At 46.9% G+C, this 26,751-nt stretch overlaps 1 long non-coding RNA gene across 1 annotated transcript in view; it reads right to left on the bottom strand.

Moving 5' to 3' along the window:
- LOC137334691 (uncharacterized) overlaps positions 1-26,751 on the bottom strand; it is an 84,031-nt gene that overhangs the window by 5,257 nt on the left and 52,023 nt on the right. The window lies entirely within an intron of this gene.

Raw genomic sequence — 26,751 nt, 5'->3', positions numbered from 1 at the left:
TTATTGTGTTATATATTGCAATAGAACCACCAGAAAATGAGTCAATGATAATGACTATGTTTATTTAATAATTGCTCATAACAGCATGAATCTATTTTATTCCTATTCCCCATGCATAGCAAACAGCTTAGGATGATAACCTGCTCCCAGGCCTTCACCAATATTGTTATGAACTATCCTATACAAGGTGCAAAACAATGGTGCTGGGATATAACTTTGTCCTTTAGGGAGGGAGCTAGTCTTTATTCAGCTTCTCTCCACAGCAGTACAGCTGAGATTGCCAGTAATTTAGCAAATTATGGGCCAAAACAGTCTCAAAACCATGCAACAACATCTTAGTGCTCCAATACAGTATACTTTCAAAATACCCCAGGATCATGTAAGCAGCTGTACTACAGTGGAGAGAAACTGACTAAAAATTAGTCCCCTCCCTAAAGGACAGACATATCCCAGCACCATTGTTTTGCACCTTGTAAAGACTCGTTCATAGCAATATTGGTGAAGGCCTGGGAGCAGGTTATCATCCTAAGTTGTTTGCTATGCATGGCGAGTAGCGATAAAATAGATTCATGCTGTTATGATGAATCTCACTGTTTTTTCTCAAATGTAACCTACAACTTCGATAACTTTTTGGAGAAATAAATTCTTGCTCCTGCAAGTTTTCACCATAGTCAGAGATATCCTTGTTAATAAGAGAATTGTTTTGTCTAGTGTTACTGTATAAGATTTAGCTTTGTTAAAGGAAACAACTTATTTTTTATTATTAAAAATATTTTATAATGAGTCTTAAGCTATAATAAGAAACATTTAACAATAGAATCATAAGCTGATATCTAATGCAACACGTATAACATCAGCATCCTATAATGTGGTACAAATTCAACCATTGTTCTACCCCATCATCCTCTTTTTTAATTAACCCAATAAACAGAGACAAGAAACAATGAATGAAAAAGTAAATGAAAGATCTGTTCCTTATGGCAATTTCTAGAGGTTTCATTGCCATTACAAATAGTAACGGGGAAAGTAGGCATCCCTGTCTTGTGCCACTCCAACTCAAAAGAAGGGTAATAGACACTGTTTAATGTGACTGAAGCACAAACAGAATTCTTATCCAGGTACCTCCACTCTATGGGCTCGATTTTAGGGTCGGGTTACCTGCGGGTTTCCAGCGGGGGGGCCCCGAAAATCCCGATCTCCGATCACGTGACCGGATTCGGACGAAATCCCGGCCACTTCCGGGTACCGCGCTGACGTGCGGGGCTGCGCGCGCAAGCCCCGCTGGTGGGAATCCCGCAGGCAATTAAAGCCAGCGGGGTTCCACTTGAGAGCACTTAACTTGCTCGTTGTGGTCAGTTAATGAGCTGAAGCAGCTGTCAAAAGAGGAAGTGTGGGATTTTACGGTCAAAGCAGTCAGTTTCCCACACTGGGGGAAACAGGACCCTTCAAACCAGGCGTGTTGCAGCCAGCAGCCTGTGCCAGGTGCCAAGGTGCGCTCCACGGGGGAGCGCCCTCACCCACGCAGGAGGCCACCGCGTCACATAGGGCAACCCCTGCCCTCCACCAACCCCCGCCAAGCCAGAGGACAGACCGACACGAAACCGCAGCCCCAGTCCGAGGACCCACCCACCTACCCTGCACAACCCCTCACACCAACACCTGCCAGATGGGTGGTGCGTTGACATCGTCGGAGGACGAACAGGATGACCAGCCCCAGCAGCCTCGCAGTCCACGCCGTCCGCCTCGGAGAGGTGGGGCCCCCCAACACGGTGCTGCGGCACACCCACCTGCACAGCAGGAGGGAGGGCAACCGCAGAGAGAGATGCGTCGCAGGAGGCACTACCCTCCGCACAGGGTGTACAGAGCGAGGCTCAGCTTCATGGACCTCTCCGAGGAGCAGTGCATACGTCGGCTCAGAGTCAATCGCCAGGTAGTCGCCGACATCTGCAGCCTCCTTAACGACGAGCTGCTCCCTGATGGACCAAGCAGCATCTTCTTACCTGTCGCCGTCAAAGTCACCACTGCCCTCAACTTCTTCGCATCCGGTTCCTTCCAGGGTGCCACCGGGGACATCACCGGGGTCTGTCAGTCCTCTGCACACAAGTGCATAAGGCAGGTCACCGATGGGTTGTTCCGCAGGGCCTCCCACTACATCAACTTCGCCATGGACGAGCGCAGCCAGATGGAGAGGGCGGTTGGATTCCATGCCATGGCCGGCTTCCCACGGGTGCAGGGTGTAATCGACTGCACCCACATCGCAATACGGGCACCTCCGCATGAGCCAGGGCTGTTCATCAACAGGAAGGGGTATCACTCCATGAACGCCCAGCTCATCTGTGACCACCGCCAGAGATTCCTACACGTGTGCGCCAGATACCCCGGCAGCTGCCACGATGCCTTCGTCCTCAGGGAGTCCGCCGTCCCGCCCATCCTGCAGGCACCCAACGCCGGCAACGGCTGGCTCCTCGGCGACAAGGGGTATCCCCTCCACACGTGGCTCATGACACCTCTGAGGAACCCCATCACCGAGCCGGAGCGTCGGTACAATGACAGCCACACTGCTACCAGGTCTACAATTGAGCAGACCATAGGGCTTCTCAAGATGCGCTTCAGGTGCCTTGATCGTTCTGGGGGAGCGCTCCAATACACACCATTCAGAGTGGGACGAATCATAGTTGTCTGCTGTGCCCTGCACAACATGGCCCAACAGAGAGGGGTGCCGCTGGAGGAGGCCCCATCCACACCCGCCACCCACATTGAGGAAGGCGAGGGCGAGGAGGAGGAGGAGGAGGAGGAGGAGGAGGCGGAGGCGGAGGAGGCGGAGGAGGAGGACGCGCCCGAGGATGTTGGACGACCCATGCGCCGAGCCGCGACTCACCGGGATGGTCGCCGGGCCAGGGACGCACTCATACGTCAACGGTTCTCCTAGAGTCAGACACTGCGAGGCGCTCGCATCTCCTCACCTGCACATGCGAGCGGCCATACCAGCCCCCTCCACTGAAGAGTGCTGCCAGTAATCCTGCACCCACAGCAGTGTGCCCAATGGGTGGCAGCAGGTGTTTGCCGTCATGATGGCCTCCACGGAACGCAACTACTGCACAAGCCGCGGAAGAATGGACGAGAGGTGGCAGGAGTGGTGAGAATAGACTATTTAATATGTGGAATGTGACATCATTTAAGAAACAAAGTACAAAATAATAAACACCCTGGTGTATTCCCTTTGTGATTATAAGGCCTTTGGAATTCTTCTCCGGGAACCCCTACGTGGTGCTACCCCTGTGGCTCCAGCAGAGGTAGTGGCAGGTTGCTCGTCTTCTTGCCTTGACCGGGTAGATGCTTTTGGCGGACGGCCCCTGGGTTTCGGTGCCCGTGAGGGCACCTCCACAGACTGCTCCTCCTGCACCGGGGCAGGGGCAGACTCGGCCACCTGGAGAGGAGGCACCATTGCGGGTGGTGGTTGAGAGGTGGGCGACGGGTGGGACGTGGGGACGCCTTGAGAGGCGTCCCCGCTTCCATGTCCCCGGTCACCATCATCCCTCTCTTGGCCTCGGCCCACATCACCCCTTCCACCCTGCTGGACGGCAGTTTGGATGGCATGTGTGAGGCCTTGCAAGGCCACCCCTAGTGTATCCCTCAGCCTGTTGGTGGCGTCGGAATGTTGCTCACCCTGAATCCGTACCGACGTTGTGAGGGCCTGCAAGGACTCGAAGTGGAGCTGTGCGTGACGCTCGAGGGAGGCCAGCCTGTCCTCCACCGCAGACAGTCCCGCACCTACCCGCGACACTGTGTCGCCGGTACCCTCCTGTGCCTGCGCCACCAATGCCCACATGCAGGAGGTGGACTCCTCCATCGCCTGCGCTATTGTGGACAATGCGCGCGGCACCTCTGCCAGCACCTCAGCAATTAGCTGGTGGCCCTCGACGACTCTCCTTTTCTCTGGTGGCCCCCTGGGTTCAGCATCTGGGTCCGGCTGAGCAGAGCCTGGAGATGAGTGCTCCCTCCGTCGCGGACCCTCCGCGGCTGCCCCTGCCACCAGGGTCTGCTCATGCTCACTCGTGCGCAGTGACTCACCAAGTGCTACCCCAACTAGTTGGCGAGGGGGACCCACCGAGGTGCGTGTCTCTGCGCTGGTGGATGGTTGGCTCTGATGTGACGATGCACCCTCAGAGACCGCCATGTCCTCTGAGGAATCGCCCTCCATGCTCGCTTGATCCAAAGACGCACCTGCAAGAGAACAGAGGGCACTTTGAGGCATGTGGACCAACTTGACAGTGCGCCTGATGGCAGGTGATGATACGGTCACTCGCGATCATGGGTGTTGAGTGTCAGCTTTCCCTTACCGGCCGTTTCGGCAGCGACACACTCGCCATCGGCCACCGACAGGCAATGTCGCGTGCGGGCGAGGTCGAGCGCCTCCACCTCTGCGTCGGTGAGCTCCACCACTTGCGGCGGCCCACCTCCGGTGCGTGCCCTTTCGCGGTTGTTCTTGCTCCTCTTCTCCTGTGAAGGCAAAACACAGATGTGTGAGTGGGTGCGTCTTGCATCGTGAGACGCATCGAGCATCGGTGTGGTTGGGTTGAGCGTGGCGCGGAACGGATGGGAGGAAGTGTGGGCCACGTGCCCATCCCATTGCATGGGGATTGGGGTGTGTGGTAGTGTTCGGGTGGGGTCAGGGACGGTGGGTACTTGCGTGCACGGCGAGGATGGTGAATGAGTGGCTGTGATGATTGCTGATGGAGCGCAGTGGTGGCTGTGCAGGAGGGGGTTGTGATCTGCTTGGCGTGATGGTGGGGACGGGATGTGGGAGGGTGCGTTGGTGTACTCACCTTGCCAGACCTAGTCAGGTCATTGAAGCGCTTGCGGCACTGCTCCCAAGTCCTTGGGGTGTTGCCCCTGCTGCTCACCTCCGCCGCCACCTCTGCCCATGCCTTCCTGGTTGCGGCGGCAGGGAACTTGCGCCCATCCTCAGGGAAGAGTGTTTCCCTCCTCCTCCTCACGCCCTCCAGCATCAGCTGCAGTGCCAGATCTGAAAAACGGGGCGCAGCCTTTCCCCTTGGTTGAGCCATTCTCCCAGACCTCTTGCTTGCAGCAGGAGGGGCTTTGGGAGACTGCCCCTTTAACTGGAGCTCCTACATCGCGTCGACGGTACTGCGCATGCGCAGCCGGCCGGCTCGCAGCTGGGGAGCGCAGAACCCGGAAGCAGGCCTTAATGGGTCCAATTATCCCGCGATCGCGTGGGGGACGCGCACAATTACCCGTCCGCGTTTTCGACGCTCCCGGAGGACCACCCGCTGGGAACCCGCAGGCCTGCTAAATTCGAGCCCTATATGATCGAATGCCTTCTCAGTGTCCAATGGAGTGTGGGTTTTTGCTGCATGTTTGAGATGTAATGGCCTTTTACAAATCTAACCTGTTCACTGTCTGTAATATGTGGAAGCACCAATTCCATATGCTGTGCGAGCACTTTACCAGTACCTTGCAGACAACATTTAACAACAAGATGTGACTGTAACTACAGTAGTGGGTAGGGTTCCTCCTCTTTGCCAACTGTGAATTGCTTACAGAATTCCACTGTGTACCCATCTAACCCCCCACTCCCTCCCCCCAATGTTCTCTTTACCCTTTTTACACCTCAACTCAGCTCTATGGGCATTCTAATTGATCAGCTAGGGATTGGTCCAGTTTCAAAATTTTAAGACCGACTAAAAATCAGTCACAAACTGGGACTGCTGTCTGGGATTCCAGACTGATACAGGAGTCTTTAAAATACAAAATTCCTTTAATTTACATTTGGGTCTGTCTACAGCTTCCCTATCCCCTGGGGTTGCTGCAGCTGCTTTTGCTTATTTCAGCTGTCTAGTCAGCAGGCTTCTTGTTTTTTCTGCCCGGTCAAAGAATCTTTGACTCGCTTGAAACTGCATGAACTCTGTTCGTTCTGTTCGTGAAAAGCTCTCTAAGTTTTTCTTCCAAGTGAAAAGTTATGTGTTGCATTTCCATCTGGTAGAACTGATAGCATAGACAATTTCTCTGTTTTCTCTTCCTTTTTAGCTGAAGCTTAGCTTATAAAATGCCCCCCACATTACTGCTTTGAGAACTCTCCATGAGGATGCCTCAGAGGCCACTGAACCACTAGCCTTTGTATTATTTTGAGGTCAAACAGCAATTTATTGTTCTTCTCTATTGAGGAGACTTCATGTTCTCAGAAAAAGAACCAAATGTGAAGGAGGTTGCACCATGATCCAAGATCACTGACAGTTTTCATGTCACACTTTCCCCATCACACTTTGTTAATAACACTCCTATTGTTATGAAACAGTGTGTCCTCTGAATGTGAGCAACACCATGGGAGATCTGCTAATTCATATAAAACTTTGCACCAATTTCCAGGCAAAGGGTCAACAGAACGATCGAGGCTGCAATGGGAGCATCAGCAGCAGGAGGGCCACAAGCGAGCTCTTAATAAACTAGATCTTCACCAAATATAGACATGAAACAAACCAGACTGAGGCGGTCAGCAATGAGCAAAACATTCAGAATGAAAATAAACCTCCAAGGAAGCCTAGATAGAAATAGATTAAAGAGATAGTTCAGGTGCTGCCATATGGGTGATGACATCACCACAATCGCAGAAAAGTTATCAATTTAGTTAAGACTACACAGGCTGCAATCAACATGAATGTACCAACAATTCATTTTAGGTGTAAAAACAGAAGCTCAGCAAGTCAGGCTTTCTCCACAAACCCTTCTCCACAGATGCTGCCTGACCTGCTGAGTGTTTCCAGCATTTTCTGTTTTTATTTCAGATTTCCAGCATCCGCAGTATTTTGCTTTTGTTATTAATTTTAGGAATTGTATTATTGGATAGGGTAATAATATGTATGTTTTATGACAGCATTGATACTTATGGGCACCGTGTTCTCTGCCATTAAGCTGTCTGAGAAACATAGTGGTGGTCTAACCTGATGGATGGTGAGAAATGCAAGAATCATAAGGGAACTGGTCTGCATAATATCCTGACCCTGGGAAAGTGTCCACGGTCAGGGGCATGTCACTGGGGCAGGCGGAAACCCTAACATAAAAAGATGCGTTGGGATTCTGCAAAAATAGAAACGCTTTAAGATCCACCTGCATGTTTCCTAGATATTCAAGAGAGTTTTCATATGTAGATAGTGAGGGCTGAAATGCTAGTCTGTGGGCATGGTGGATCACTCTGAGGGAGATCTAATGTTCAAGTAGCTTCTTTTCCTCTATCTTCATGGCCACCTCTGCTTCTACATTGATATTGTTCTCCCCCTTTATATAATTTGCTCTGCATTAAAACAAATAACCAACTGATGTTACCAGCTAAGGATACTTCAGAATAAGAAAGCATTTTGCTCTGACACACCTTCACTCAGAGACAAGGACAGCACATATTGGAGTCACAAGTAGAAACTACTGCACAACAGATTGCACCGATTAACCTATAGAAAAATAGACTCGTCCTGGTGCAAATTGCATTTGTATTCCTGTGCCAAGACAAAAATTATGCCTATTGTCTGCCATTGCTTGCACTGTTACTGCAAGTCAAAGTGTAAATTGAAATAGTTCATTGATTTTCATGAAAAGGGCCAATTTAAATTACTACAACTATACAATTCAATTGGCTACAGATGAATTAGTTTTAACAAAAGCCGATGGACTTTAATGTCAATGATTCACTACAAAGTACAGACAGACTGATTTCAGCACAATTAAAAATAGCTTTCTGCCAGAAAATTAAATAGGAATAGAGCCAAAGGAAAGTGCTGAGATTGGGTATATGCAGGACAAAAAGGACAGCGTCTGAAGGGAAATCAGAGCTGGACAAATGATAATAAAGTACATGGGGTCTATTAAAACAAGGGAAAAGGATCCTTACAAAATTCCAAACACAGTCAGCACTTTGAAGGCTACTTCCACATGATACTGATAGTGTTGTTGAAGATCAGAACCTGTTCTTGTCACTGAATGATTATTGCTGCCACTCAGCACCATAAATAAAATAATTTTTAAAATGCATGTGTACCCTCTCCCCTATTCAACATGTGTACCTCAGTCACTCCTCTGACGCATCTCTCTGAAGATGCCTCCATTGCACTCAACAGCCACACATCAAAGTGGACCAAAATAAATTTTGGTAATTTAAGCCATCCAAAATCTCTTCAAGCAAAACATCTCTGATTTAAAGTAAGCGTTGTAGCAATTGAATCTGCAGCCCCGTTCAAATCAAACTTACCACTGTGACAAAAGTGGCTTTGTGTGTTGATTGAAAGTAAAATATATTGTGACTCCCAAATGGGATTAAATTGTTTCATATTTAAATAAATGTTTTGTATAGTCAGGTTGTAAATACCTAGAGGGAGAATTTTGGTATAATTTCAGAGTAGAATCAGGGCATGTAACTTTTTTTGGCAGCAAAATGGGGCAGAAGCTGTTTATGTTGGTTTCCGTTCCCAGAATCGATCCTCCCAAACTCATTTGCACTTTTTGGCTCTTGTGACCTTATTTAATTTATTATAATGAAGGCCACTAGCGCAGTTGACGTAGGAAACCCTCGTGTAAATGCCTCTCCAGACCACCGGCAAGCTCAAATCTTTTTCCATTGGTACAAAGATGGTGCGGTATGCTGTGTGGAAATTTGGGACACTTTTATTTTGAGATTCAGTGTGCCTTATACAGAGCTGGATATTCCTCTGTCCTATTACTATCGATATGGTGAGTAATCATAGTAAATAATGTATACATTTTGCTATATAGGAGTCAATAATGCAATGACAGGCGTACCTGTATACTGTGATGCAGATACCTGAGGCTTTCAATGCCCCCATTGGACTCAGCACAGCCCAATGCAGCTGGCCTATGCAAAGAGTGCTGGGAGCCTGCATACTAAATCGCAGCTGCAAGAAGAGCTTGCAGTTGTCAATCTGGAGCACCCCTGACCTCATCCCAAATCCTGGTGTCAAGGTCGATCGCATAAAGCGGGTGGATGCATTTGCTAAATATGCCTTGGAACTGAGGCGATTTCCACAAATTTAGACTTTCTGCTTTCCTCGTGATCGATTGTGTTCGAGGACTGGCATTCACGCACTTCCGCCACAATCTTCTCCTGGCATCCTATGCATACCTGCATGCATACTTGGTGTTGGGGTCTATGTAGATGGGAATTCTGGTGGATAATGTCACTTTGCCAGGTAGTGAATCTGGCCAGGTGTCCAGTGGGAGTCCGGGAAGTTTTATCTAAATGATCGGCAGGGCCTCCACGTCCCTGACCTGTCTGGATGCGCCGCCTGCTACTGGGCTTCCACGCACGCTTCCGGCCCAACCCCCCCCCCCCCGAAAAATCAAAGCCACTATGTATAAACTCGTCATTTTTTTGTGATCATCTGAACCCATTCGTTTTGTTACTACCTTCTAACTCCATCTTACCAATCTTATTGTTTTCCAGTTTGCAGTCCAGTGCCCTATGGCAGAGGTGCAACTTAAGAAGATTACAGTTTCTAGAAAAGAGAATTTAATGTATTTATTTTATAAAGATGTGTTTGGTGGATTTAGTGGAAAAGACGTTTTCAGGGTCAGTGCATTCTGTAAGATTATCAGCACCTCTTAAAAAGCTATTTGTACCTTTTCAGAATTGTGACACATATCAAAACATTGAATGTTCTTGAAACAAAAGTAGAAAAAGCTGGAAAGACTCAGCGGGTCAGGCAGCATCTTTACTAATTAAGTTTGCTTTGCATTGTCCACATCTGAGGAGCCAAGAATGTGGTTTGACTAGGTTCATCTGTTTTCCAGTTCTATAGAAAATTTATGTTTTCTTTGATTGGCTGAAGATTTTCAAAGAAAAAAAAAGTAATATCTACTATTCACTGTTTCAGGGATTGTTACGTCAAGATACCATTACTCTTCAACCAATTGCAATGATAGGGACAGTTATTTTCCTTGAGACACGAGAAAGCAAGCAGTAACAGCTTATCTTTCTTAGGGTGTATTGTTATTTATCCATATTTCTTTTCCTCTGGAAGAGAATGTAATGAACCTGGAGAAGTATATTCAAACCATGATTCATTCTAACAGGTTATTCTCATTTTGTTGGATCCATGCAGTCTTAAACTAAGCTATGACCTTGACAAGGTCTAACAGTCTTTATCGTAGATCAACATGAATGGTTTCTAGTCTTTTATAATATTGTAGTGATGTATATTATTGCTGAAACATGACATAAAATTAAGCAATTAGTTGAAATTAGTGAAGTAATTTGCTACACTAGGCCACACTGTATTGTACAACTCTTTACAACCACATACAACCTTGCCATAACACTATAGACTCATTTGGCACTGTTTAATTTCAGTGTCCCCTACTGTTGGATAGTTGGGTCATCCATTGACTGTCTACTTTTTCAAATTATTCATTCAGTCAGACTTAGCAAGTTGAGTAGTAATTTCTACTGACTCAGTACATTAGAGAAACAAGTTTCTACATCCCTTCATAGTCTGGATATGTTCGGTACAATCTGACAGTATGTAACATGACACAATAAATTTGCAAAATTCTTTCACCTTACAAGATTGTTAATGACATCTTTCTCCAACAAGTAGCTTCCTTGATCTAAATACCTCAGATGGAGCACAATATAGCCTCAAAATTGCAAAGATCTTCTGGTGGTATGGGGCCTCAGCATGGGCAAGCTCAGATTGGGATTTTGGGAATGTGAGCACGCACCTAAGTCATTGCGCACTGCAATTCACAGCAGGCAAAAAAAGGGGCTAAAGGGAAGTTGGACTGCCATCTAACATCATCTTCCTCGAGAAGAAGTTATGATAATAAGGTTCCACACTAAATCCACATTTCTCTCAGTGCTCACCTCAAACATAAAAAGAGTACGGGCGCTAAATTGGGCCGTGTAGCTCCCATTGTTTTGGTGCTACATGGCCCCTCTGACATCCAAGATGGCGTCTTGGATGCGCACGCACATTTCCTGCGTGACGTGCGCCAGACGCCATCTTGGTATAGGAGTTAGCGCATGCGCTAATTCCGAACACTGGAAGCATGTAAAATAGGGAGAAAATAGCTGCAATCAGTGTGCAATGCTGATTTAAAGTGATACACACAATTTTGGACCTTAACGCTCAACTCAACGCACAGTCTTATCCCCGACCATCTAAACGTTTCTTACAGTGCCTGAAGGACCCTCCAACTGTCCAACAGTAGGGGACACTGAAATTAAACAGTGCCAAATGAGTCTATAGTGTTATGGCAAGGTTGTATGTGGTGGTAAAGAGTTGTACAATACAGTGTGGCCTAGTGTAGCAAATTACTTCACTTAAAGGGCCATGCAGGTGTTACAGGTTAGTTGCTGGATTATTGCTTCTGGCTGTTGGAGGTGTAGGAAGTGTTTTTTTTAAAGCTCCCTATTCTTATTGAGAGTATCTACACTACTTTTGAGATTGCTTTGGCAGGTATTGCCTTATGGAAAGTTACAAACCTGGTGGAACAACGTTCCTGAAAACCATGGACTCCCATTGGGCATTGAGCATGACTGGGAGCATGCAGAGAGGCTACGCATAGCAGGTCAAGCTGCGAGGAGGTGCAGGGCACTGAGCATGAAGCCATACCCAATGAGGGCCTTCAGGGATCAATTCTCTTACCTCAACATGGCCGAGGAGGATTGCATCCGACGCCTGAGGTTCACCAAGGAAGCCGTCGCCGAGATCTGTCAACTGGTGCGGCCACAACTGCTGCCTCAGAGCAGGGCGAGGAGCCTGTGGCTTTGAAGGTCACCGTGGCACTGAATTTCGACAGCTCAGGCGCATTTCAGGCCTCTGCTGGCGACATGTGCAACATCTCGCCAGCCTTTGCCAATGACTGCAGAAGATCCTGAGCCAGAGGTGGAGGAGGAGCCTGAGGAGGAAGAGGCGGAGGAGCAGGAGGAGGAAGAGGCTGAGGAGGAGCAGGAGGAGAGGGTGGAGCCGGAAGAGGAGGTGGAGGAAGACGCAAGGTTGCAGCAGGAACTACACGCCTTCTCTGCAAGGGCTATGCGTGCTCACCTGATCCGTGCCCCCTATCAATAATTGGAACTATATCCCCCAACTCACCAACAGTCCTACATTCCTTTGACTTGCCAAGTTGGATGAAAGATAGCTGGCACGTTGGATTGCCATATGACGAAGTCGTCGTGACTGCTCCCAGAGTAGCGGGCGTCGACCTCCAAGATGCGATGCGTGAGGGAGTGGAAGCCCTCTCGGTTGACCTTTCCCCTCACACCAGACAATCAAATCGCCCTCCATCACATTACACGTTGGTGTCCCTCTCAGCTCATTGCATGAATAAAAACCACCACCAAATGCAAAATCAAAGTCTCATTTATCAATGAATAAATGAAATTATGCAAACATAACAGAACCATTCACCCTTGTGCATTCCTTTAGTGCCTGTTGTCCATGTGCCTTTACCTATCCTCGTGCTCCTACAAGGTGCTTCCCCTATGGCTGGAGCATGGGTGGTGGAAGGCTGTTGGCTTTCAAGGAGGAACGTCCAAATGGCCTTGATGGATGACCTCGAGCAGCTCTGGGCCTGGAGGGCCCGGCTTCAGACTGCACCATCTCAGCATGGGCTGCAGCAGTCTGGCCTGGCTGGTCAGCAGGCAACAACATGGGCACTGGCGGAGTGGCAGGGGTGGGAGCAGGAATGCTGTCATCCTGAGAGAGGACAGCAGGTCCGACTACCATGGCGCCACTATCCCGGGGCGGCGCCTCAGCACTCCTGGTGATCGGCTGGAGAACGGATTGCTGCAGTGCTGTGATACCCTGGAAGCCCCGTTCCACAGTGCAAATGCAGCAGTCAGACTTTGGATGGCAGATGTCTGTGCTGCAATGGATGCTGTGACATCAGTCATCAGACGCTGCATCATGGTGGGTTCCACGGGTGCGCTGATGGAGGTGACCACCCGTTCCATGTTGGAAAGGATGGGCTCCAAGCTCTGCACAAAGCCCTGTGCCAAGTTGGAGCTGGACTCCTCCATGTCCCTTCTCATTATGCGCAGGCTTTCTGGCAGGCTTTCCAGTGCCCCAAGCATTTGTTGGTGTACGCCTATCAGCCGTCTTCTGTAGCTGGCCCATCAAAGTCATCATCTGATTCCTCTGCAGCAGAACTAGTGAGCAACCTCGCCCTCCGGCGATTTGGCTCCTGTGGTATCCGTTCCCTCCGCCCCGGCTCCTGCGCACTGGTGCTCGGTGTCTCACCAAGTGCAGATTCCTCCTCTAACCTAACCTCTAAAGGACACGCAGTGTCAGTCTCTGAGCTGGTGGAAGCAAGTGTCAGATTGAGTGAAGGTATGGCTTCAGTGTCCTCCTCCTCCCCCTCCTCCTCGGGTGCACGTGTTCTTGGGTATCTGCAATGACAAAAGGGAAACAGGTTGAGTTGTGGAGCGGGGAGAGGAGCAAGTAAGAGGTGCGTGCTGGCAGCATGTGCAGCACATGAGTCGGAAAAGATTATGGGAGGAGGGAGATGTAGAAAAGGAGAAGGATCATTAGATATGCAGAGACCCCCTTGACCGAGACCTCCAGCGCAGCACGTTGTAATGGCTGCAGCGATGGCCCGCCCAATGATCCTGAGCACCATCTCCTCTAGTGGGGTGAGGAAGTATAGACATGTCCGTCCAGCCTCAGGTCCCTCCTGCTGGCGGGTGTTATGCGCCACCTTCTCCTGCAAGACAGAGGACAGTGTGTCAGTGAGTGTCATAGAGTCATAGAGTCATAGAGTTATACAGCACGGATAGAGGCCCTTCGGCCCATCGTGTCCGCGCCGGCCATCAGCCCTGTCTACTCTAATCCCATATTCCAGCATTTGGTCCGTTGCCTTGTATGCTATGGCATTTCAAGTGCTCATCCAAATGCTTCTTGAATGTTGTGAGGGTTCCTGCCTCCACAACCCTTTCAGGCAGTGAGTTCCAGACTCCAACCACCCTCTGGGTGAAAAAGTTCTTTCTCAAATCCCCTCTAAACCTCTCGCCTTTTACCTTGAATCTATGTCCCCTCAACGAAGGGAAAAAGCTCCTTAGTATCCATCCTATCTGTGCCCCTCATAATTTTGTACACCTCAATCATGTCCCCCCTCAGCCTCCTCTGCTCCAAGGAAAACAAACCCAATCTTCCCAGTCTCTCTTCATAGCTGAAGCGCTCCAGCCCTGGTAACATCCTGGTGAATCTCCTCTGCACCCTCTCCAAAGCGATCACATCCTTCCTGTAGTAAGGTGTCCTGCAAGGTGTGTGGGTGATGTGCCTGTCATGATCGAATAGCTGCCGGTTTATGTGACTTGAGTGGTGGTTGTGTGGCCTGCAAGTGTGGTATTACGTGCGGGTGAGATGCAGCATTGCGTATGGATGGCAGTATTTGTTGGTGGGTGGGTGGGTGACGGGAGGTGTTGTGCATGGAGTATTGGTGCAGTTAGTAGGATGTGCCACTTGACACTTGCATTCACTCACCTTGACCACTCATGTCAAATCATTAAATTTCTTGCGGCACTTCACCCACATGCGTGCTGCAATGCTCCTCGCATTCACCTCCTGTGCCATGGCCTGCCAATGCCTACGCAGCTGTAGCCTGGAGGGTCTCCGGCCACCCTGTGGGTACAATGCTGCCCTCCTCTGGTCCACCCCTTCCACCAGGGCCTCCAGAGCATCGTCCGAGAATCTTGGTGCCTTCTGTCTTGCTGGTACAGCTATTTGTGTTGCCATTCTCCCTTCTCCTACTTGGCTGCGTATCTGCCATTGGAAATGTGCCTGCACCTTTAAGTAGTGCAGGCAGCTGCTGACGTGCGCTGTCCACACCCCATTTTCAACTTCCTCATTCTCCGTGCAGCCTCTCAGCAGCGAGGGCTGTGCTGGCTGCACGGAGATTTCATGGTAAGTATCAGGCAGCACGATGTTCACGTGCTGCCTGCGTAGGGTCCGTTGGGCTCAAGGTACCATCGCCCAGAACGGACCCTTATCCAATTTTTCCCCCTATATGACTAATCCACTAGGCTTCTAACTGCTCTTGTTTCTGCCAACAGTACCACAGATGGGAAAATTTGAAGTTCTTTTCGGTAGAACAGAGGAGATGAAGGCATGATTTGATAAAGGTGTTTAAAATTATGAACTGATGGGACAGTGTAAATAGAAACAGGTTGTTTTCAGTTGTTGAGGGGTCTAGAACGATGGGACATAGATACAAAATTAAATGTAAGAGATTTAGGATGGAGAGCAGGAGAAACTTTTTTACATGGATGATTATGTGGCTGTGGAATGCACTACCAGAGTTAAAGATTGAAGTAGAAACCATGTCAACATTTATGAATGGGTGGTTGATGGAAAGGGGAACAAAGGGATATGGGAATTGAGTGGGCACAAGCCTTCTGCTTTTGTGGAGGATTAACACCAACATGGACTGATTGGGCCGTATGGCCTGTTTCCATGTAATTCTATGTAGTCTACAGTTGAAGAAAATCAGGTAGTGGGTTGCTGTGAGTGTCGACTCATCCCCTCCCCTTGGGCTCAGCAATAGCAATACCACTTGCTCTACTGAGACGAATAACATTGGTAATCTGGTAATAGTGCATTTTACCAATTGCTCAAGCTATAAAATTATCTCCATAATTGTTACTAATATAACATGGAAAGTATCAGAGTTTGTTTGAATGTCTGAATGATTGGCAGCCCTTTGAGCTTAAGAGATATATATTTAAATTTTCTTTATTCAGGTCAAATTTTGGTAGTATATATCCCAGCCTGTCTTGTCCCTATTGAGTAGTCCTTCTAAAGCTATCAGAGAGATAAAGGTTGGCCAAAGAGACTTTAGGGAAGTCAGCAGCAAGCCACCACATAAAGGCATCCTTGGCTAACTAGAAATTACCTAGATATCAGGCAGATAAAGACACACAGACTTGTACACTGCAAAGGCTCACTTATGGGAGTGGACTGAGATACTGAACAGAGAGAAATGTCTGGAGTAAAACCCCCAAAACATAATAAGAGGACATCGAGCAGGAGATAGAAAATTAAAGAGGAGAACCAAAAACACAGTTGGAGGCTTTTGAAAGAAAGGAGACATATGGTATTGGAAGAGTGGTTTTGGATGAGATATCCAAAAAGCAAGAGCGTAGAGACAAAAAGATCAACCAATGGTGGATTAGAGGAAGTAGACATGAGCAGTAATCCAATGGCGGAGGAGCTGAGGGTTCAGATTGGGATACGCAGCTGGAGAAAATTGTTCTGATAAGGTAGCATGAGGCTATGGAGAGATTTGTAAACAAGAACGAGGACCATGGGTGAAAGTGGGGTATTCCATGGTTCAATTACTCCATGCGATAACTAGCTGAGACATCAGGAGACAAGTGGCCATTCGTCATGTGGGATGCCAGAAATGAATGTTGGTTGACACTCAATTATAAAAGGGTAGGGAGGGCCTTCACAGCAAGGCCCAATCTAGTCTAATATATAATCTGATTTACTCACAGGTGTACAAGGGCGAATTATTTTTTTAATAATAAAAATTTTGGAAATCAGAAATATAAGGAATCAGTGTAGTGTAATGTTTACAACAAAGCTATTAACAATAAGAGCACATTCGTTTATTTAGTAGTGTGGTGAGAAAGCATTACCTTCTATCTTTAATCTACAGTTTGGTCATGCAGTAGTATTATTAATTAATTACTTTTGTGATTTCCAAATTTTACTTCCTTCTTTTACATTTTTGAAAACATTTTATGATTCCTACTTCAGTTTCAAGAGACCACCAAGTGAGCTCTAGTGATAGGAAACCAAGCAAAAACCCCTGGCTAGGAACCACGCAGTCTACTACTTAAGCAACTGATGGCTTACTTGTAAACACATTTGATTAGCTTACAAAAGGCCATTAGTAAATGTTGCAAGTAAGCAGTCCTGTTGCTTAAGTGCTTGGTTCCTAGCCAGGAGTTTTCACTTGGTTTCCTACACCTTAGCTCATTTAGTGATACAGTTTTGCCAGTTTTCAATAAGATCACGAGATAGAGTTCTGCTCAAAGTAAGGCCCACTTTCAGAGGAGCAGGAAAACTAATTCACCTAGTTTAAATTGTGTATCTTGTTGGACAGATTGGTGCTAATGGTTATCTTGGCCAATTCTTTTTCCTTTCTGGTTGTTGGCAGACTATAGGCCTACAAGAGCAGAAAATCTGACACAAAAGTAATTAATTTTAATCTGTTGATGTATCCAGCATTACTGCCAAATTAGTCTGTCTTGGGCTTCCCTGATAACTCAGCAAGTTTATCTAGCAATTAGCTCAGCCACTGAGACCAGAAAGATCTCAAATCAATCCTCATTCTGGCTGTGTCAACTGATCTCTGTCAAGGATGGTGTCTCTGGATTAGGGATGTGAAAATCACCCAGGATTTCCAATTCTGATTCCCATCCAGCAAGCTCTGTTTGAAATGTGCCTTTGTGGCCTTCAAATAGGGCCACCCTCCTTTGAAGTACCTCCTTTGACAGGATGTCCAAACTTCCAGCATCAAAAGTACCAGTTCGGCCCACATGTTTCTGCTGTACCACTGTTAACAATCTGTCAACTTTCCTATTACCATCACAATGTCCTCTTCAATGATAAGCTGTGACCCTTTCAAAGCTGCTGCTTTGCCAGATTTTGCACTCCTCAGCCAAATGTGCTATAGACTGAGCTCACTGAAAAGCTTTCCTTGTGCCCCTAGCTTATTCAAATTAAGGAGAGGGACTCCTGTCAGAAAATTTGGCACAGCCTGCCCTCTGTTTTATTGTTGCTGGTGAGCCTGCACCATGGGTCAATTCAGCCCCCATTTTCCATTATCAGGAAAATTATGGCTTAAGTGCAATGGAAGTCAATTGACAAATGAGAAAATTATCCTTTGGAAGGAAATATTCCCATTAGTTTTATTACAGTAAATTGATGGGATTAATTGCAGTGTTCAAGATTACAGTTTTCCATTTAAATAGAGCAGATTAGAACAAGAAACCCATTCTGTTGTGACATAGTAGCATGATGCTGCCGAACATAATTTAAAAACTCTGCTAGAATAGAATGTGACCCAAAAAAGTCCTTTAGAATTCCAACAATTAATTAAAATAGCATAATATTGGATAGTTATTCTAAAGAGCACAAAATGTTGGATAAATTAACGTGAATTATATAAAACTAGAAAATCTTCAAGGCTTTAAGGAGTTATTATATCACTTCTTATCCTTTTGTTTAATGTCTTTTTATTACTTGTGTCAACTTGGATGCCTTAAGCAAATAGTACACTAACGCTAAAATACACTGACAAGTGAAGCACAGGATATGACAGATTTAATCTATTATATAGCATGACTACAGCTCTAACCTTTAGCTTCAAAACACATTCATAGGAACAATTAACATATAATGGATCCATGAGACACCAGCCTCAAAAAGGACCATTAACTTTATCTATTGAAACTTGCTTAAAAAGACTTTACATCATCATGTGGAGATCCCTTGGGTTCATGGGCAGTCACATAAATAAGATTTACTGTGTCATATTTGCCCTGAAGAGTAACGTAGATTAGCCTGATCACTCAATAATGAATGATCTCATAAGTAGAAGTTCTACCATTTTCGACCCATTGTCGGTGGTAATTAAAACAGAGGTGGTGAACAGAACAACATGATATTTTTCTTATCTGTATCTACACACTGCAGCAGTAATCTTATCAGTAAAATTCAGAGACTATGGCAAATGTAGTTAAGTGATGAATTATAATATTGCCCTTTGTAATAGTATTGGGTTTTGCCATTAACTGATAGCCCTGGATGAATGGATGGAAAATGTTACTCTGCAATGAATGGCTCACCTCCTGACCCCTCAATGCCTCTCCACAATGCTATACGACTCAAGTCAAAAATGTGTTGCAACACTTAAAGAGAGAAAGAGCTCGTATTTATACAGTGCTTTCACACCCTTAGGATATTGCAAAGCACTTCACAGCCAATGAAGTGCTTTTGAAGTGTAGTCACTGTTGCACTGTAGGCAATCACAGCAGTCAATTTGCAGTCAGGTCCCACAAACAATAATGAAATAATGAGCAGATAATCTGTTTTAGTGGGGCTGGTTGAGGGAAAAATTTGGCCAGGACACCAAGAGAACCATCCTGAGTGCGATGGAATACTTACTACTGACATGAATAGGAGCACCTGCAACAATGCCCAAAAGAAGCTTGTAAACAATTTTACAACACCAAGTTATAGTCCAACAATTTTATTTTAAAATTCACAAGCTTTCGGAGGCTTCCTCCTTCCTCAGGTGAATGTCAAGAAATCCTCGAACCTCTCGCATTTATAAATCACAGAACAATACCTGGTGATTACAGATAGTCTTTTCAACTGCCCGTTGCCAAGGCAACCAAAGTGTTCAGACAGATAGGTGTTACCTACAGGGCCACCGAATATACAAACGGCCAGAACAAAAAAAAACAGAGAGAGGCAGAAACATAGAAACATCCGGAAGGAAAAGACAGCAATTGACCCGTTATATTAAAAACAGTTAACTTTTGTTCGCTGGTGGGGTTACGTGTAGCGTGACATGAACCCAAGATCCCGGTTGAGGCCGTCCTCATGGGTGCGGAACTTGGCTATCAATTTCTGCTCGACGATTTTGCGTTGTCGTGTGTCTCGAAGGCCGCCTTGGAGTACGCTTACCCGAAGGTCGGTGGCTGAATGTCCTTGACTGCTGAAGTGTTCCCCGACTGGGAGGGAACCCTCCTGTCTGGCGATTGTTGCGCGGTGTCCGTTCATCCGTTGTCGCAGCGTCTGCATGGTCTCGCCAATGTACCATGCTTTGGGGCATCCTTTCCTGCAACGTATGAGGTAGACAACGTTGGCCGAGTCACAGGAGTATGAACCATACACCTGGTGGGTGGTGTCCTCTCGTGTGATAAGAACATAAGAACATAAGAAATTGGAGCAGGAGTAGGCCAATCGGCCCCTCGAGCCTGCTCCGCCATTCAATAAGATCATGGCTGATCTGATCCCAACCACAAATCTAAAGAACACAAGAAGTCGGAGCAGGACCCGGCCACACAGCCCCTGGGCCCTCTCCGCCACCCACAGGGCATTGACCGATCCGAACTCAGCTTCATGTCCAATTTCCTGCCCGCTCCCCGTAACCCCTAATTCCCTTTACTTCTAGGAAACTGTCTATTTCTGTTTTAAATTTATTTAATGATGTAGCTTCCACAGCTTCCTGGGGCAGCAAATTCCACAGACCTACCACCCTCTGAGTGAAGAAGTTTCTCCTCATCTCAGTTTTGAAAGAGCAGCCCCTTATTCTAAGATTACGCCCCCTAGTTCTAGTTTCACCCATCTTTGGGAACATCCTTACCGCATCCACCCGATCAAGCCCCTTCACAATCTTATATGTTTCAATAAGATCGCCTCTTATTCTTCTGAACTCCAATGAGTAGAGTCCCAATCTACTCAACCTCTCCTCATATGTCCGCCCCCTCATCCCCGGGATTAACCGAGTGAACCTTCTTTGTACTGCCTCGAGAGCAAGTATGTCTTTTCTTAAGTATGGAGACCAAAACTGTATGCAGTATTCCAGGTGCGGTCTCACCAATACCTTATATAACTGCAGCAATACCTCCCTGTTTTTATATTCTATCCCCCTAGCAATAAAAGCCAACATTCAGTTGGCTTTCTTGATCACCTGCTGCACCTGCATACCAACTTTTTGATTTTCTTGCACTAGGACCCCCAGATCCCTTTGTACTGCAGTACTTTCCAGTCTCTCGCCATTAAGAAAATAACTTGCTCTCTGATTTTTCCTGCCAAAGTGCATAACCTCACATTTTCCAATATTATATTGCATCTGCCAAATCTCCGCCCACTCACCCAGCCTGTCTATATCCCCTTGCAGGTTTTTTATGTCCTCCTCACTCTCTACTTTCCCTCCCATCTTTGTATCATCTGCAAATTTTGATATGTTGCACTCGGTCCCCTCCTCCAAATCGTTAATATAGATTGTAAAGAGTTGGGGACCCAGCACCGACCCCTGTGGAACACCACTGGTTACTGGTTGCCAGTCCGAAAATGAACCATTTATCCCAACTCTCTGCTTCCTGTTCGATAACCAATCCTCCACCCATGCCAGAATATTACCTCCAATCCCGTGATTTTTTATCTTAAGTAATAATCTTTTATGTGGCACCTTGTCGAATGCCTTCTGGAAGTCTAAATACACTATGTCCACTGGTTCCCCTTTATCCACCCTATACGTTATATCCTCAAAGAACTCAAGCAAATTTGTCAGACATGACTTCCCCTTCATAAAGCCATGCTGACTTTGTCCTATTAAATTATGCTTATCTAAATGTTCCGTTACTGTCTCCTTAATAATAGACTCCAAAATTTTACCCACCACAGATGTTAAGCTAACTGGCCTATAATTTCCAGCCTTCTGCCTACTACCCTTTTTAAATAAGGATGTTACATTAGCAGTTTTCCAATCTGCCGGGACCTCTCCTGAGTCCAGGGAATTTTGGAAAACTATCACCAAAGCATCCACAATCCCTACTGCCACTTCCCTCAAGACCCTAGGATGGAAGCCATCAGGTCCAGGGGATTTATCCGCCTTGAGTCCCATTATTTTACTGAGTACCATCTCCTGAGTGATTTTAATCGTATTTAGCTCCTCCCCCCCGAGAGTCCCCTGTTTGTCCAGTGTTGGGATATTCTTAGTGTCCTCTACTGTAAAGACTGAAACAAAATATTTGTTCAGCATTTTTGCCATCTCCATGTTTCCCACCATTAATTTCCTGGTCTCATCCTCTAAGGGACCTACGTTTGCCTTAGCCACCCTTTTTCTTTTTATATAACTATAGAAACTCTTGCTATCTGTTTTTATATTTTTTGCTAATTTCTTTTCATAATCTAACTTCCCTTTCTTAATCAATCCTTTAGTTACTTTTTGCTGTCTTTTGAAGAATTCCCAATCTTCTATCCTCCCACTAAGTTTGGCTACCTTATATGTCCTTGTTTTTAGTCGGATACTATCCTTGATTTCTTTACTTAGCCACGGATGGCTGTCATTTCTTTTACACCCTTTTTTCCTCAGTGGAATATATTTTTTTTGAATGTTGTAAAATAACTCCTTAAATGAACACCACTGCTCATGTACCGTCTTACCCTTTAATCTATTTTCCCAGTCCACTTTAATCAATTCCGCTCTCATACCATCATAGTCTCCTTTATTCAAGCTCAGTACGCTTGTTTGAGAATCAACCTTCTCACCCTCTAATTGGATATGGAATTCAACCATGTTGTGGTCGCTCGTTCCAAGTGGATCCTTAACTAGGACATTATTAATTAATCCTGACTCATTACACAGGACCAGGTCCAAGGTTGCCTGCCCCCTTGTAGGATCAGTTGCATACTGCTCAAGAAATCCATCCCTGATGCACTCAATGAATTCGTCCTCAAGGCTGCTCTGCCCAATTTGATTTGTCCAGTTAATATGATAATTAAAATCCCCCATAATTATGGCTGTTCCCTTATTACATGCCCCGACTATTTCCTGATTAATACTTCTTCCAGCAGAGTTGCAACTATTAGGAGGCCTATATACTACGCCCACTAATGTTTTTTTTCCCTTATTATTCCTTATCTCCACCCAAACTGTTTCATTATCTTGATGCTTTGTCCCAATATCATTTATCTGTATTACAGTGATTCCTTCCTTTATTAACATAGCCACCCCACCTCCCCTTCCTTCCTGCCTGTCCTTCCTGATTGTTAAATACCCTGGCATATTTAATTCCCAGTCGTTGTCACCCTGCAGCCATGTTTCTGTAATGGCCACAAGATCATACCCATACGTAGTTATTTGTGCCGTTAACTCGTCCATTTTATTACGAATGCTACGTGCATTCAGATAAAGAACTTTCAAATCTGTTTTGTGACGCTTAGTTCCTGCTTTTTCCTTTTTTAACACTTTACCTATTACTCCATACCTTCTGTCCCTTCCTGTTACGCTTTCCTCTCTCTCCCTGCTCAGGTTCCCAACCCCCTGCCACTTTAGTTTAAACCCTCCCCAACAGCACTAGCAAACACTCCTCCTAGGACAGCGGTCCCGGCCCTGCCCAGGTGCAGACCGTCCGGTTTGTACTGGTCCCACCTCCCCCAGAACCGTTTCCAGTGTCCCAGGAATTTGAATCCCTCCCCCTTGCACCATTCCTCTAGCCACGTATTCATTTGAAATATCCTCCTATTTCTACTCTGACTAGTACGTGGCACTGGCAGCAATCCTGAGATTACTACCTTTGAGGTCCTATTTTTTAATTTACCTCCTAACTCCCTATATTCTGCTTTTAGGACCTCATCCCCTTTTTTACCTATATCGTTGGTGCCTATGTGCACCACGACAGCTGGCTGTTCGCCCTCCCCCTCCAAAATGTTCTGTAGCCGCTCCGAGACATCCTTGATCCTTGCACCAGGGAGGCAACACACCATCCTGGAGTCTCGGTTGCTGCCGCAGAAACGCCTGTCTATTCCCCTTACAATTGAGTCCCCTATCACTATAGCTCTGCCACTCTTTTTCCTCCCAGCCTGTGCAGCAGAGCTACCCGTGGTGCCAGGAAGTTGGCTGCTGCTGCCTTCCCCTGATAAGTCATTAATGATGGTGGTATCTGTGTCGATGATCTGGCATGTCTTGCAGAGGTTACCGTGGCAGGGTTGTGTGGTGTCGTGGACGCTGTTCTCCTGTTCGGTGGCCCTGTAGGTAACACCTATCTGTCTGAACACTTTGGTTGCCTTGGCAACGGGCAGTTGAAAAGACTATCTGTAATCACCAGGTATTGTTCTGTGATTTATAAATGCGAGAGGTTCGAGGATTTCGTGACATTCACCTGAGGAAGGAGGAAGCCTCCGAAAGCTTGTGAATTTAAAAATAAAATTGTTGGACTATAACTTGGTGTTGTAAAATTGTTTACAATTGTCAACCCCAGTCCATCACTGGCATCTCCACATCAAAAGAAGCTTGACAGCTATTTCCACTAACTCATGGGGACAGCGCACTTTCTGATTCATGTGCAACCATTGGGTGGGTCCTGTTAGACAGTTAGTTGGGTTGTCATCCGGTGATTCACCACTCACAAGTGAGCACGAACAGATATTGGTGGCAGTGGCAGTTGTGGAGTGTCAGTGTTGGGGGGTGCACTCCTCTCCAAGCTCTGCTCAGCTGGATACAGATGCTGAACCCCGGGGGACAACCTCGAGAAGGAGAATTATAGAGGCACAGCTGCACCTTTGCGAGGTACTGGAAAACGTGCCACGTACACTCTCCGCAATAGCGGAGAGGACTGAGGAGCCCAACTCCATCGCTAGTGAATTGTTGGCGCAGGTAAGTGTGAGAATATCTGCGATGGAGAGAGTCGCAGCAGCCATCGAGCTTCAAGCATGGCTCTCAAATGAGTCCATGCAGGTCATGACAGTAGCTGTGCGGATTCTTGATGCCAACATGTTTGCCGCCTTAAACAGGCAGACAGATACCTTTTCTGTGGCCTTACAACATGGCACATCTGCTCACCAACCTGCTGGCGAGCAGAGCGTTGGGAGTGATGGAGAAAGGGGACGTGGAACTGGGGACTCCACTCAAAGCACTTGCACGTCTCACCCGTTGCCCTCCCTTCAACCAATACCTTCAATGCTGCCTCCTCTCCTGATGTCCGAGTCACCACCTGCACAGGTGCAGGTGGAACAGTCCTTTGGCGGGGCTCTCAGGGGCTCCAGAACCCAAAGGCCAACAGAGCATCTCAGCAGTCAGTGCAGCGATCTGAGGCACCTGCCACTACCTCCGCTGAAGTCATGGAATGCATCATGTAGAAGCGGTATAAAGAGAAAGGCTAAGCAATTGTAATTCACCAAGGGTATGCACAAGGGTGTGTGACGAGCTGTCATGTTGTTAATTTATATATTTTGTTTGTAATGGCACATTAAATTTAATCATTAAATTTAACCATTATCACCACCACTGACATGTCTTGGCCTTTCATTTGCTTCATCGTGAATGCCAAGACATGCGACACCCATTGGGCGGGTGTGCAATGGGTGTATGTGTGATGGAAGGACTGTTTTGTGCAAATGGAGGGGCGGTGGGCGTGGGGTTGGGGTTGGGCGTTGATGGTGTAGGAGGTGGTGGTGGTTGTTCCAGGCGGCCTGGGTAGCTCAAAGTCTTCAATTTGCACATCTCATTATGAGAACCTATGATAGATGAATGTGCATGGCTGCTCTGATGATGGGTTCCCTAACTTCATTTTCCTCCATATCCTCTTCCTCTTTTACAATGTTGCTGCCAACTGAGGATACTTGATGAGGGCATTCGAGCTCCTCCACCTGTAACCCTCTCTGATGTGTTATGTTGTGCAGGGCATAGCACACAATGATTATTCTGCACACCCTCGCTGGCGAATACCAAAGGACTTCCCCAGATCTATCCAGGCACCTGAAGCACATCTTCAACATTCCTATGGCTTGTTCACTATCACACCTAGTGGTGATGTGGCTCTGGTTGTAACGCTACTGTGCCTCGTTGGTGGAGGTGTCATGAGCCTCGTCTGTAGGGGGTATCCCTTGTCTCCAAGGAGCCAGCCCTTACGTCTATCTCCTGTGTGGAAGAGGTCCGGAATGTTGGCCTCGGGCAAAATGAATGAATCATGACAGCTGCCAGGGAATCTGGCACACAGCTGCAGAAATCTCTTCTGGTGGTCGCACACCAGCTGTGCACTGACGGAGTGTTATTCCTTTCGGTGGAGGTCCTTGGATTGTTACGTGTGTGCAATCAATTGTGCCCTGCACCCGTGGGAAGCCAGGCAGAGAGTTGAAACCCACTGCCCTCTCAGTCTGGCTGATGTCGTCGCGGGGGAAGTTGATGTGGTCCGATGTCCTGGCAAGCCAGCCATCCGTCACCTGTCGTATACACTTATGTTCAGATGACTGACACACCCTGGAGATATCACCGGTGGCACCCTGGAGGGATCCAGAGATGAAGAAATTGAGGGCAGTGGTGACTTTAACTGTGACGAGTAATGTGTGGCCACCAGGTCCAGCCAAGAGCAGCTCTTCCTGAAGGAGGCTGCAGATGTCTGCGACCACCTGCCAACTCAATCTCACCATAGACACTGCTCCTCAGAGAGATCCAGGAAGTTCATCCTCTGCCTGTATACCCTCTCATGTGGGTAGTGCTTCCTGCGACGTTGGGCCCTACATTGGTCCCCTCTCTGCTCTTCTCCAGGTCCTTGTTGCACACCTCTGTCTTGCGAAGCTACAGATCCCAGAACTGCATGCTGTGCCTGCCGTGAATGGTGATGTGCCTCCTCCTTAGATATACTGTGGAATAGATCGATTGCACCCTCCCATCCTGATCTTGTCAGTTTGAGAGGCTCCAAAATGTTGGTAAATTTGTGTGAAGAGAAGAATTCTCAGTCCCAACAAAGAACTCTCAGTCTAAACACAAAGAATTCCCAGCTAAATATTTGCCTGAGAGAACTGAATGCCCAGCTGCACTAGCTCACCTTTTATTGAGATGTGTCAATCACTGGTTTAAAGGGCCAAATGAGCTTCGGCTGCAACTCATCTCCGTTTCAATGGTGTGTTTCAGAAGCCATTGGAAACACAGGAGAAGTTAAATCAGTTTCTGTTGCAGAATACACAAAAAGTTAAGTACCTCAAGTGT

The sequence above is a fragment of the Heptranchias perlo genome, chromosome 18, assembly GCF_035084215.1.
Source record: "Heptranchias perlo isolate sHepPer1 chromosome 18, sHepPer1.hap1, whole genome shotgun sequence".
NCBI classification, from domain to species: Eukaryota; Metazoa; Chordata; class Chondrichthyes; order Hexanchiformes; family Hexanchidae; genus Heptranchias; species Heptranchias perlo.
This window is presented reverse-complemented; position numbering and strand designations above follow the sequence as displayed.